The sequence below is a fragment of the Grammomys surdaster genome, unplaced genomic scaffold (genome assembly GCF_004785775.1).
Source record: "Grammomys surdaster isolate TR1022 unplaced genomic scaffold, NIH_TR_1.0 63, whole genome shotgun sequence".
In the NCBI taxonomy this organism is placed as follows: Eukaryota; Metazoa; Chordata; class Mammalia; order Rodentia; family Muridae; genus Grammomys; species Grammomys surdaster.
Window position 1 is genome coordinate 2,927,403 of NW_021604565.1, and position 13,904 is coordinate 2,941,306.

Consider the following 13,904-nt stretch of genomic DNA (forward strand, 5'->3'; position numbering starts at 1 on the left):
GTGGCTCCTCTAGGATGGCTGAGGATTCAGTATCTCCACAGGAGCAGACCAACTCTGTGTCTGCCCCAGCCCAAAGGACCAGGCAGCACACATAATAATTTTAAAAATCAAAATAAATACATCTATGAAAAATGCTCTTTTGTATAAACATCAAAAAGTATCAATTACCTTGAAATTCTTATTTGTAGAAATTTATTTCAAAAAAGATAACATGAATGAATAGAGCAAGAACTGCCCATCCTGAGTCAGTGAGCTAAGGCATATCTCCCACTCTCTCCTCTGACACAGTCAAGGAACCAGGTGCAGGTGGTCTATTAAGATTCCTGAGCCATTTCGAGTTGAGCTTTTTTTCAGTGTGAGAGATAAGGTTTCAACTTCATTCTCCTTACAGCCATACAGTTAATGAGCACAACCTTCTGCCAATGATGTCTTTCATTGGTGTATAATGTTGATTCCCTGTAACAAATCTTGTGGTTCTAGGAATGACATCTTGTGTGTGTGTCTTTAATTCTATTCCATGGATCAAATTGTCTCTTTTGAAACTTTCTAATATGCTGTTTTAGATACTACAGTATGGCAATATAATAAGAAATACTGGCTAGTGATACCTTCTGGATTTCTGAGGAAAGGAGGACAAGATTCTTTTAGCTACCAGGGGTCTTTTGAACTTCTGAGCAGAATCCTGATAGCACAGGCATTAAACCACATTATAAATAATTGATTTCTCATACAAACTACATTAGGGGAAAAATTATTGTCACTAATTAGAAATTAAAAACAAAAGCAAAAATAAAAAACAACAGCACAAAACCCTTCAAAATCTAAACAGTAAGAAAAAAAGTTTAATTTTAGCATGGAATTAAAGTATTCTCAAGCAATGGAGGACACAAGATTAAGAACATTTTTGAAAATGTTAATGTCTTTAACCATCATGGAACTACAAATCACAACTACACTTTACCGCAATTAAAATAGTTAAAGCCAATAACGGCATATGAGATGCTAACATGTTCCCTGACTATGCCTTTTGTCCCAGTGCTTTAGCTCATCTATGTCTTGGAAGTCTACAAGATCCTAAAAGAAAGCCTTGGTTTATTTCAAAAATATTTACTCATTCATACATGTAAAGAATGTCTTTTGATCATATTCTTCGCCCATTAATCTCTCTCTAATCCCCCTTCAACACCACTGAATCCCTTCTTCTTCCCAACACACTGCACTTCCACTTGAATATCATTGTGCATGGGTGTGGCTTATGTGGACAAGGATGGGATGTCATTGATTAGAGGACAATTTTTATGTGTCTACACAGCTGAAGAAAAAATTTTCCCCCAGGAAACATTAACTACTGATATCTCGACAGAGAAGGATTAAGTCTCACCAATTGGTCCTCCATGCAAAATGTCATGTTGGTAGACCACTTGTATCCAAGTATAATACAAGATACCACAGATACTATGAATTCATGAGTCATGGCCAAAGACATTTTCTCACAGAACAATTTACCAACTCTGAATTCAACAGTCTTTTGGCCTTAACTTCTGGCATGTTCTCAGAGCCTTGTGAGGAGTGAGGTCACTGTCTCAAATGAAAAAAAAAATCAGAAATGAAAACAGAAACATAACAACAGAAACAGAGGAAATTCAAGAAATCATTAGATCCTATTACAAAAGCCTATACCCAATAAAACTGGAAAAGCTGGAAGAACTGGACAATTTTCTAGGCAGGTACCAGGTACCAAAGTTAAATCAGGATCAAATAAGTCATCTAAACAGTCCCATATACCCTAGAGAAATAGAATAAGGCATTAAAAGTCTCCCAACAAAAAAAAAAGCAAACAACCAGATGGGTTTAGTGTAGAATTCTACCAGACCTAGACAGAAGACCTAATAAAAATACTCTTCAAATTATTCCACAAAATAGAAACAGAATGAACCCTAACCAATTTGTAGTATGAAGCCACAATTATGCTGATATCTAAACCACACAAAGACCATACAAAGAAAGAGAACTTCAGACCAATTTCCCTTATGAATATTGATGCAAAAATACTCAATAAAATTCTCACATACCAAATCCAAGAACACATCCAAATGATCATCCATCATGAACAAGCAGACTTCATTCCAGGGATGGAGGCATGGTTCAATATATGGAAATCCATTAACATAATTCACTGTATAAACAACCTTAAAGGGGGGAAAACAGATGATCATCTCAATAGATGCTGAGAAAGCACTTGACAAAATTCAATACCCCTTTATGACAAAAATCTTAGAGAGATCAGCAATTCAAGGCCCATAACTAAACATAGTAAAAGAAATATAGAGCAAGCCAGTAGCCAACCTCAAACTAAATGGACAAAAACTTGAAGCAACCCCACTAAAATCAGGGACTTGATAATGCTGCCCACTCTCTTCCTACCTATTGAACATAGTACACGAAGTGCTAGCCAGAGCAATTAGACAACAAAAGCAGGTCAAAAGGATACAAATTGGAAAGGAAGAAGTCGAAATATCACTATTTGTAGATGATATGATAGTATACTTAATTGACTCCCAAAATTCCACTCGAAAACTCCTAAATCTGATAAACAACTTCAGCAAAGTGGCTGGATATTGTTGAAGTAATTATTTAAAATAACACTTTCTTGGACTGACTATCTAAGCAGCAGAGGCTCTGCTTAGCTCTGTCACCATGTTCTGAGGCCAAAGGCCACACATGCCCTGCAGCTAGGGATGGCCAGCTAGAAACACAAGCCCTGGCACCCATGAGACACCAGCATAGGAAATGGCTCTACCAATCTTCCCTGGTGTCTGCATAATGCTAGGCTGAACTCAGACCATCCTGTCATCCATGAGGTACCTGGTAGAAACAAGACTCTAAGGCTTAGGTTATCTGAAGACTTCATATGCTTGGTAATGCTCAATAACAAGATGCCCACACAATTAGAGATGTAACCCAATACCCAGCCTAGATATATCAACTACTTTTGACTGCCAAAAGCACACACACATCTGCTGCCATGTTCCCTTTCTCTGGTCTTCTCTCCCTTTCTTGCTCCTCCTCTTCCTCCCCCACTTCCTCTCCTTACTCCTCCCACCTTAGCTCCTCCCAACTTGCAGGGAAAATATGCCACTACAGGATATAAAATTAACTAAAACAAATCAGTAACCTTCCTCTACTCAAAGGATAAACAGGCTGAGAAAGAAATTAGTTAAACGACAACCTTCACAATAGTTACAAACAATATAAAGTAACTTGTAACTCTAACCAAGCATGTGAAAGTTCTGTATGACAAGAACTTCTAGTCTTTGAAGAAAGAAATCTAAGAATATCTCAGAAGATGGAAAGATTTCCCATTGCTTACGGGTCGGCAGGATTAACATAGCAAAAATGGCCACTTTACCAAAAACAATTTGCATACAGATTCAATACAATGCCCATCAAAATTCCCATTAAATTTTTCATAGAGTTAGAAAGAGAAATTCTCAAATTCATTTGGAATAACAAAAAACCAAGGATAGCAAAAGTTATTCTCAACAATAAAAGAGCTTCTAAGGGTATCACCATCCTGGATCTCAAGCAAAATTATAGAGCAATACTGATAAAAATTGTATGGTATTTGTACAGAGACAGGCAGGCAGATAAATAGAAGACCCAGAAATGAATCTACACACATATGGTCATTTGATGTTTGACAAAGGAGCTAAAACCATCCAGTGGTAAAAATACAGCATTTTCAACAAATTCTGCTGGTTCAACAGGAGGTCAGCATGTAGAGAATGCAAGAAGAACCATTCTTATTTCCTTGTACAAACTTGAAGTCTAAGTGGATCAAGAACCTCCACATAAAACCAGATACAGTGAAAATAATAGAGAAGAAAGTGGAGAAGAGTCTCAAACACATGTTGACAGGGTAAATTTTCTGGACAGAATATCAGTGGCTTATGATCTAATATCAAGAATTGATAAATGGAAGATGGCACTGTTGGGCATAGGTGGGAGAAGAAGTTCATGGTTCAGTGAAGGCTGGATGCCCCACTGTAGGGGAATTTATGGGTAGAATGGTAGGAGTGGGAAGATGGGTAGGGGCACATCCTCACAGAAGCAGGAGGAGGGGGGATTGGATGGGGGTTCCTGGGTGAGAGGGAAATGGGGAAAGTGGATCACATCTGAAATGTAAATAAAATATTCAATAAAATAAATAATTGATAAAAGGGACCTCATAAAATTGCAAAGCTTCTGTAAGGCAAAGGACACTGCGAATAGGACAAAAATGCCAAACAACAGAGTAGGAAAAGATCTTTACCAGTCCTACATTTGATACAGGGCTAATATCCAATATATTCAAAAAACTCAAAAAGTTAGACTTCAGAGAATCAAATAACCCTATTAAAAATGGGGTACAGAACTAAACAAAGAGTTTTCAAGTGAGAAATATCAAATGACAGAGAAGCACCTAAAGAAATGTTCAAAATCCTTAGTCATCAGGGAAATGCAAATCAAATCAACCCTGAGATTACACCTCATACCAGTCAGAATGGCTAAGAAGACTCAGGTTGTAGCAGATGCTGGAGAAGATGTGGAAAAAGAGGAACACTCTTCCATTGTTGGTTGGAGTGCAAGCTGGTACAACCACTCTGGAAATCAGTCTGGCTGTTCCTCAGAAAACTAGACATAGTATTACCTGAGGACCCAGCTATACCACATCTGTGCATATATCCAAAAGATTTTCCAACATATAACAAGGACACATGCTTCACTAGGTTTATAATAGCTTTATTTATAATAGCCAGAAGCTGGAAAGAACCCAGATGTCCTTCGACAGAGGAATGGATACATAAAATGTGGTACATTTACACAATGAAGTATTACTCAGCTATTAAAATCAATGAATTTGTGAAATTTGTAGGCAAATAGCTGGAAGTAAAAAATATCATCCTGAGTGAGGTAACCCAAACACAATAAAACACACATAGTATGCACTCACTGATAAGTTGATATTAGCCCAAAAGCTCAGAATACCCAAGATAAAATTCACAGACCCCATGAAGCTCAAGAGAAAGACCAAAATGTGGGAGCTTTCTTCCTTAGAAATAAGAACAAGATACTCACAGGAGGTAGTACAGAGACAAAGGGTGGAGCAGAGACTGAAGAAAAGGCCATTCCCACCTGGGGATCCATCCCACACACAGTCACCAAGCCCAGATACTATTGTAGATGCCAATAAGTGCTTGCTGACAGTAACCTGATATAGCTGTCTCCTGAGAGGCTGTGCCAGAGTCTGACAAATACAGAGATAGATGCTCACAACCAACCATTGAACTGAGCATGGAGTCCCAAATGGAAGAGTTAAGAGAAAGAACTAAAGGAACTGAAAGGGTTTGCAACCCCATAGGAAGAACAATAGTATCAACCAACCAGACCTCCTCCCCAGACCTGGCAAGGACTAAGCCACCAACCAAGGTGTACACATGGAGAGACCCATGGCTCCATATGCTGCATATGTAGTAAAGGATGGCCTTGTTAGACATAATTGCAAGGAGAGGCCCTTGGTCCCATAAAGGCTCTATGCCCCAGTGAAGAGGAATTTGAGGGCAGGGAGGTGGGAGTGGGTGGTTGGGTGGGGAAATATCTTCATAGAAGCAGCTGAGGAGGGATGGGATACGGGATTTCAGAGGGTAAAAGAGGAAAGGGGATAACATTTGAAATGTAAATAAAGAAAATATACAAGAAAAAAAAAGAAAAAAAGAATGAAAAAAATGTCCAATGAATTTTGGGAAGAGATAACTCAGCAATTGTGAGCAATTATTGATTTTATAAAGAACCTAAGCTTCAGTTCCTGGCACATGTATTTTGACTCAGAACCATCGTTAACTCCAGTTTCATGGAATAGGACTAATCCTTCTGCTTTTTTTGGGCATCAGGCATACACATAGTTTGTGTGTGTGGGTGTGTACTACCATTTGCACATGTGTGAACATAAATTTATATGTATGTATGTATGTATATATGTCAAATACTCATACAAATAAGTAAATCTAAACTTAAAAAATGTCTTAAGTATTAAAATGAAGTAAATATTAAATGAGCTACAATATGGCTTATTAAATTGTAAATAAATATATTATGGAAATGTAATTATAATCATGATCAATATACATCATACTGTGGAAAATTAAATATATTTATTGTGCTGTTTAAACCAAATATATATAGTTAATATGACTGATCTATGTGATTCTAAGTACATAACCACCTGAGGAGCACATGCTCATGCAAAATTATTTTCTTAGCCATATATACATTTTACTGTTATAGTATATATGAATAATTAGTATAATATGTTAATATAATATATGTAGTATACTTAGTAAATAATAAGCTGATTTTGAGTAGGGATCAAAATTCTAGTTCCTTACTATTCTCATAATATTTCTGAGAAGAAAAATACTGTAGATTATGGTAAGAAATTGTTTCAAGATTATGTATAGATGTACATATTTAAAGAAAGTTTACATGGTAAAACCTGGACTTCAGCATAACAAACAAAAGGCAAAAGCTATGAAATCATTTACTTCGATATATTAATGGTGTGACATCAGGTAGAAAGTTCATAGTCTTCCTGTTATTCAGTATTCAGTTAAGCAGCTCCTTTAAAAAAAATAAACTCATATTATTGTATACTTTTATAAATACACTTCATGATTATATGTTCTAAGATGATAGTGCCTTCATGTTTCTATCAAATGTATGGAATCTATTAATATTTGAAATCATTGGTAATATTTGTAAGCTGGTGACTATTATATATGTAAACATATATACAAAGAAGTACAGTAGGTACTTGAGCTCAGTAGGTACCTAGATAAAAGCACTTAGAATTCAAATTCAATTCATTTTACATCATGATTAGTCACAGTTATGCATAGACTTATTTCTTAGTTTGAATTAGTTGGTTTTTCTACACGCTTTAGATATAAGGCCAGTTTCACCATGTTTAAACAAGGAATTCCATTCAGATTTCACTGTATTTTATGATTACTGTTCATTTTATGATTTCAGAAGCAAGCATTAATGTGACACAACATATAATTTTACATAGCACTTATTGGTAATAAAATAATGATTGTGAAATGACAGTAAATTATCTAAACAAATACCTTTTATAAGACTAATCTAACTAAACACAAGATTTTTCATATAATTTCAATTCAATAGTAGCATTAACTCCATTATTTTAGAGTTGTCATAGTTTTTGTTTCATATTGTTTTAAAATTTAAAAGGTAAATACATTTGTATATACAGTGCTCCAGGGTCTGATCAAGCATTAATGCATCCACAGTATCAACAAGAATTTTCTGAATTGTTTCATAATTTTCAAGAGAGACTTTAGTATGATAAAATATGGGATCTTCTTAAATGCAGTGACTGTAATGTTTCCCATAGATAGTGGCCTGTGCAGTACAAAGATTATGCATAAACATTCACAATAGTTTTCCTAAAGAGAAATTATATTGATTTATATTCAAAATTTATATGTAATTCTTCTTGTTAAGTATGTTCCAAGAAGCTCTGCACTCTCAAATATATAAGAAGAAACTATCGAAAAATAGATGTTACTAGTGAACATTTTATGGTAAGCAATAGCTAATATTTCAGGAAAGTCTGAATAATTATTAGCCATTAGTTCTAAAAATAACAAAATATATAGAGATTAATTTAATAGTGTTTAATAGAAAAACTTCAAAATAGTGACTACTGGGTAACTAAAAATACATCAGTTAAATAAGTTAACATTAATATTTGATTAAGATACCACAAACTATTTAGAAAATTACCTCATGTAAAATATCCTAATATACTATAATGAGAGATCATTCATCTTTATTAAAATTACACTTACCATTAGTGTAGTTACAGTTATAAAGAGTTTAATAGGACTTTTGACATCTCCTCTTACAACATATATTTTATAAATATTTTTGAAACTGAGATTTTCTACAAGTCACAAGTATAGTATGTGACTAATAATACAATGATGTTTTATTCCCAATTTAAAATGTCTTCTGTAAGAAAACATCCTCTTTGTGAAATGTGAAGAATTATTAATACAGGAAGTTATATTAAACATTTTCAAATAATAGCTAGATAGGTAGACAGATGATAGATAGATAGATAGATAGATAGATAGATAGATGATAGACAGACAGACAGATAGATATCATCCTCAAGTAAGTGAATAAGAGAAGTAATTTTAATTTATTACCATCCAAAAAGCATCAGAGTAGAATTCAATTAACTCATAAACTCAAATGAGTTGTCATGTATCTCTGTGATTCATGTGGGTTTATTGCTGGTTTTGACCAGTTTCCTCATCTATAACAAATTTGTCATTTACTACTATGATATAATATGTAATAAAATGACAGTCATACAGATTGTCTTTTTACTGTTACAATGAGTAAATATAGTCATCCACTTAAAAATTAGTCTTTATGTACTCTGAAAAGAAATGGGGTAGGGGCAAGACCTTTGTGTCAACTTCATTGTTTCTTACAAAATACATGGTTTATTGTGTGCATTATGTGTAGAGTGAAGGCTACGTGAATTAAAGATGGGCGTCCATGCAGTAGAGACACAAAAGTACATAAAAAAGATAGAGTTACTTCATCTTGGAAATTATTACTCATAATACATTAATAAAATCAGAAAATATATTTAAGAAAGCCAAGAGACAAACTGTGAACCTTATAATGCTCGTGGCCTTACACAGACCCTAGCATATCATGCTGTTCCTGATAAGTTTTTTTTTTTTTTAAATAAAGCATGTCTCCATTAACTCTTTCAACAGTGGCTAAAACAGTATGTTAAAATGTGCCTTTTGTGAAACTAGATTTCTACTGTCCTGTGAAATGTAAATGGGATGTCTCATCTATGAGGAAACTGAAGGACTTGAAACTACTTGGTACCACTATGTAAGTCAATATACATATCCGGGCTGTACATGCAATTATCTGTTTTATTTTTTCAAAAAATATTATTAAGTAATGTAAAATAAAATAAATTGTATGAGGAAAGATATCCCAAATTTGGCACAATTCTCAAAACAATAACACTGACTTTAACTATACTAACTTATATACTATATATATATAAACACTGAAGTAAAAGCTAATTTTCTTTGTAAAGTTTGTAAGCACTTTGTGTGTCTTAACTATTTTTTATTATATAATTTTTCTTTTTATTTTCTTATTCTATAAATACAAGATGAGTTTTATTTTATGCAATAAATGACCTTAGTAAGGTCAAAATCATCTTGATTTAAAAGAGTGAAGCCATAAATAAATAAATAACAGTGAAAATGAATCATGGGTCATATAAAAAGATCATCTTTTTAATGATATGTAAAGACAAAATATAAAAATACATTATTGCTAGTGTCAAACTTTTTTGCCCAGGATTCTTGCCTATAATTCATATTAGTCAAATTTCTTGTCAAACTTTACTTAAACAATTAGAATTTGTTAAAATTATAGCTTTTTCAGAAAATACATCATTTTATTTATAACACACTATATAGTTTGACCATTTAAAATATACAAGCTCTTAATGGGATGATTCATTAAAGTAAAAGTGAAATTTCTGTAGTAGATCATATTAATATCACAGTGAGGCAATGGAGGTGTCCATAAAGCTGAGACCTCTACATGTGCTTTAGCAATTGAATGTTCTTCCTCGTAAATACTTACAGAAAAAAAGAGTCTTTCCTATTATCTTCTAAATTTTTTCATGGAATATCGTTTATCAAAGATTGTCTGGAAAGTAGTATGTTCGCCAACTTGAAACTGGAGCATCTCCTCTGGGAAGAAGATCAGATCCCCTCACTCTGACTTCTTGTTCTCTGTTGTCTACTGTCTAATAAATTTTCTGACCTATGTTGCAGTCCTTCATCAGTCTAAACAAATAGGAAATGGCATGTTATAAAGATGATTAATATAGGAAGCACTCCACTTTTCTCTTGACTCATCTGTCACAATAAATATAGAAGAAGCTTACTACTCAGCTTTTAATGTCCTTTTAAACTTTTTGGATCAAATTTTCAATTTTTAAAATCATTCAATATTGAAATTTGCAAATAAACATTTTAAAACATAAAAGGTCAGTTTCATTCATAGTTAAAATATGTATTGGATCAAGTATTATCTTGCAAATTTTCATTGAGTGATAAAGATGAAAAATATAGAAAGAGCTAGCTTGATTTTTAACAGGCGTTCAGCTTTGTTGGCATTTTGAGTTAGCTCAATAGCATAGTAACTTGATAGATTTTCTTTGGGGAAATTGGTTTTGTAGCAATTCATTTGTGCCTGTTTTTTCTCCACAGTCACCAAGCTAATATTTCATATCTTAATCAACTGAATGTTTTTTCACACTTTTTCTTATACTGTTTCCATGCTATGCCCTTGAACATATGCCAGATTGTAGGGTTGTTTGTTCTGAGTCAGCTCCACCAGAGGGCATGTCCTCTTGAGCTCCACCACAAGGCATGGCCTCTGGGAGAGGAAGAACTGCAGTTGCTGGGCTGTAGGGAAGCACCTAGACACCACTAGGGGTGGGAAAGTGCAGTCTGAGGCGAAGGAACCCTGGAGCTGGATCAGGAGTCCTCCTGTGATGAGGTTGGGGCCATCTGCTTCAGGGGCTGGGGGAGGGGCAAGGGGAGCACTGGCTGGTCCCACTGGGAGAGTCTTTGGCTTGATGGGCAGCAGGCTTGTTGATGATCATGGTTGGGAGTTCAGAGAGGTCTTTCTTGGGAGATGGCTCTATAGGCAAAAGCCTTCATGGATAAATACAGCAAATCTAGATGAAAAAAAAAAAACAATCTGTGGTTCAAAACCATGTATTGCCATGATGGGAAGTGGATGTGCAAAACCATACCCCACTTCTCAGGGTGGACCTGAAATTAAATACCTTTCGCAGGGAGGAATGTCTGGGAAGGAAAGCTTATTGGCTGTGCCTCCAGGTCTCTAGGTACCTCTTTAGCATGGAGATCTCAGTATTGAGCCTACCTCACTTATGTCTCTTTTCTTATTGTCTTGATCTGAGATGTTAGGGAATCCTCATCTACATGTGGAGGGGCTTGGGGCATTGCCCCTATGTGAATGATGGCCACAAACCCAAGGGGGGCTGCAGCTATGAGAAAAAGGCCTGTTGCCCAGGAGCAGGCAACACTCCTTCAGGGTCTCCAGGGGTCCCATGCCTCAGAGAGATCTGTATCTGTATCAGGAGAAAAACATGATCAAATATATTGAAATATTTCTAATAAAAAGAAAATATTACTAAGAACAAATATATCTTAAAACTTGGAGTGAATGTCAGGTCATTCATCATAAGCTTGAAAATCAAACTAAGTGGTCTTTTCAATAATACACTTTTAAATTGTTTCCCATAATTTATAATAGTGGCTTATTCCTAAAAATATTAAAATGGTTTGAATAATTTAAATTTTAATGTGTGTAATGTATAGTTTTCATAAATAATGTATTTTGAACTTTTTCTCTATCTTTTATTAGGAAAGCATTCTACATTAACATGTTTTAGTAAAATAAAGAGAAATTAGCCTAAAATTTAAATTAACATATCTTAAATTTTAGTTGAAGAATATTGAACTTGGGGAGCTCTGATCATTTTCAAATTGTCATAGGGTATGATTTCTAAAATTTCTAAAATTCTGATGATGTATATTATTGTTTTTTAATGTTGAAAGGTAAGATGAAGACAGGATGCCTGACTCTTGAGTTAATTGGTTATTTTGTTCTCAAGATTTGCTGACACTATTTCTAGGAATGCAAAGCAATGCTCAAATATTTCTGTAGTTTAATTACTCAAAGTAGGTGAAATACTGTGAATATAATATATTATCTAATACAATGATCCATTCCTCATTCTGTCAATTCCTTTACGTAAATTTTAATGTTGCTGCAATGGTTATACATTTAAAAAAAATTTTATTGGTCATTTTGTTTATTTACATTGCAAACGTTATCTCCCTTCCCAGTTTCCTCTCTGAAAAAAACCCCATCTCACAAGCCCTCAACCTGCCTCCAGGAGGGTGTTCTCCTATCCAGCTGCCCACTCACCACCCATCTCCAAAGCATTCCCCTATGATCGCGCATCAAGCCTTCACAGAACCAAGGGCCTCCCTCCTCTTTGATGCAAGATAAGGCCATCTTCTGCTACATACGCAGCTGCAGCCATCTGTCCCTTCATGTGAATTCTTTGGTTGGTGGCTTAGTCCTTGGGAGCTCTGGGGTTCTGGTTGGTTGATATTGTTTTTCTTCCTATGGGGTTGCAAACCCCTTCAGCTCCTTCAGACCTTCTTCTAACTCTTCCATTCGGGGCCCCCTGCTCAGTCCAATGGTTGTCTGCAAGCACCCCCATCTGTATCAGTAAGGCTCTGGCAGAGACTCTCAGGAGAAATCCATGTCAGGCTCCTGTCAGTAAGGACTTTTTGGCATCAGAAATAGTGCTGCATATAGGATGAATTCCCAGGTGGTACAATTTCTGCATGGCCTTTTCTTCAGTCTCTGTCCCACTCTTTGTTCCTGTATTTTCTTTAGACCGGAGCAATTCTGGGTTAAAATTTTGAGAAGGGTTGTTGGCCCCATGCCTCAAAAAGGGACTGTGCCTAACCTCTGGATATTGTCTCTACGGGTTCTCTCACTCCTTTGTTGAGTATTTCAGCAACCATCATCCTGGTTGGATCCTGGGAGCCTCTTGCTTTCCTGGCTTCTGAGACTTTCTGTTGGCTATAATCCATTCACCATCCCGCATTGCTACACACCTCTGTTCAATTTCCTGACCCTCTGCATATCTCGCTGTCTCCTTCCACACCTGATCCTGCCCTACTTCTCTCCCCTCCTCCTGCTTTCTTCTCCCAAGTCAAGTTCACCGTCTACCTCCCATGATTATTTTGTTACCACCTCTAAGTAGGACTGAAGCATTTTCACTTTGGTCTTCCTTCTCTTGAACTTTATATGGTCTAAAAATTGTATCATGTGTATTCCGAGCTTTTTTGCTAATATCCAATTATTAGTGAGTACATATCATGTGTGTGGACATAGTACTACCTGAATATCCAGCTATATCACTCCTGGGCATATACCCAAAAGATGCTCCAATATATGACAAGGACACATGCTCGACCATGTTCATAGCACCATTATTTATAATAGCCAGAAGCTAGAAACAACCCAGATGTTCCACAACAGAGGAATGATTACAAAAAATGTGGCACATTTACACAATGGAGTACTACTCAACCATTAAAAGGAATGACTTCACAAAATTTACAGGAATATGGGTGAAACTAAAAAATATTATCATGAGTGCACTAACACAATCACAAAATTGTCAACTTTTACATCACAAAATCATGAAAGTTGGGGCATAAAGAAGATATATCTGATGAAGTTTGTTTTTCTCTGTGTACATGACATTCTCTGAAACAATATCAAACATTCTAGATAGGGTGTTAAATACTAATCTGTCAAAAAAAATGGTCCCATGCTCTAATAATCAAAACTCCATTTTAGTGAAATAAAAGGTGATATTATTATTAACATGTCATGAATATTCATTTCACAAAAGTATTCTGGAGGAAAATTTGACATATTAACAAGTGCTGTGAATTCCTCATATTTTCTCTCCCCTTTGTGCTACTACTTATATGAATTTCTATTAGACTGTATACAAAATACTTCTAAAGGGACAAACACCAAAGAACATACATCCTGTCTGCCTGATCTTCTCTGTTTTATAAACACACAACCACCTACTATATTACAGAATATCACAAAGTGGTAATTGGTAGAATTAAGTTTTGGACTCCATGAAAGTAGTT